We start from the raw sequence: 737 nt of genomic DNA, 5'->3' as shown, positions 1-737 counted from the left end.
CTTTCGTCTGTTTTAAATATTCTTGGGATTTTTTGGAATCATAATTTGGTTCTTATTGCTGTCTCATGGTCTTCTTAAGGATTATTTTTTGCGTGCATTCTGTTTGTTTTCTCATTCTTGTTCGTTCAGTTTTTATTCTTATTCTGCGTCGTTCATTCGTTTTAAATATAGTTTCCCATTTCCTTTGACTACAGATTTTAAACGATAAACTGTTTGTTTGATAAATGATAACGAGTGACTTTGCAGTATCCTCTTTTGCTTTTTGTTCAGTCTTCATTCATTCTCTGTTTCCTGCTTCTGTTTTGAAGAATCGTGTCCGTTTTTCAATACACACACTTTCTCATTGTTTCTGCTTTGTTTCTTGTGTCTACTACTGCTTTCGTCTGTTTTAAATATTCTTGGGATTTTTTGGAATCATAATTTGGTTCTTATTGCTGTCTCATGGTCTTCTTAAGGATTATTTTGTTTGCTCTTTTTTGACTTGTTGCTCGTGCATTTTTTAACAATAAAAAAACAAGTTTTTGTGATATTGAGTAAATTTGCGTTTTTTCTTGTTAATCTTTTAATGGTCAATTTAGGGCTTTAAGTCATGGGCAGTCTCTTCTTTCGCTTTCGTTTGTTCGGTTTCATTTTCCTTCGTGTTCGTTCCTTTTTCATTCTTATTCTGCCTCGTTCATTCGTTTCCCTTCATGGAATTGAAGACTTCCAGCAACGTCTTCTTTCGCTTTTTTGGCTGT

The sequence above is a fragment of the Dendroctonus ponderosae genome, unplaced genomic scaffold (genome assembly GCF_020466585.1).
Source record: "Dendroctonus ponderosae isolate FM_Combo_2020 unplaced genomic scaffold, Dpon_F_20191213v2 Dpon_F_20191213_11, whole genome shotgun sequence".
NCBI classification, from domain to species: domain Eukaryota; kingdom Metazoa; phylum Arthropoda; class Insecta; order Coleoptera; family Curculionidae; genus Dendroctonus; species Dendroctonus ponderosae.
Note: the sequence above shows the minus strand (reverse complement) of the source record.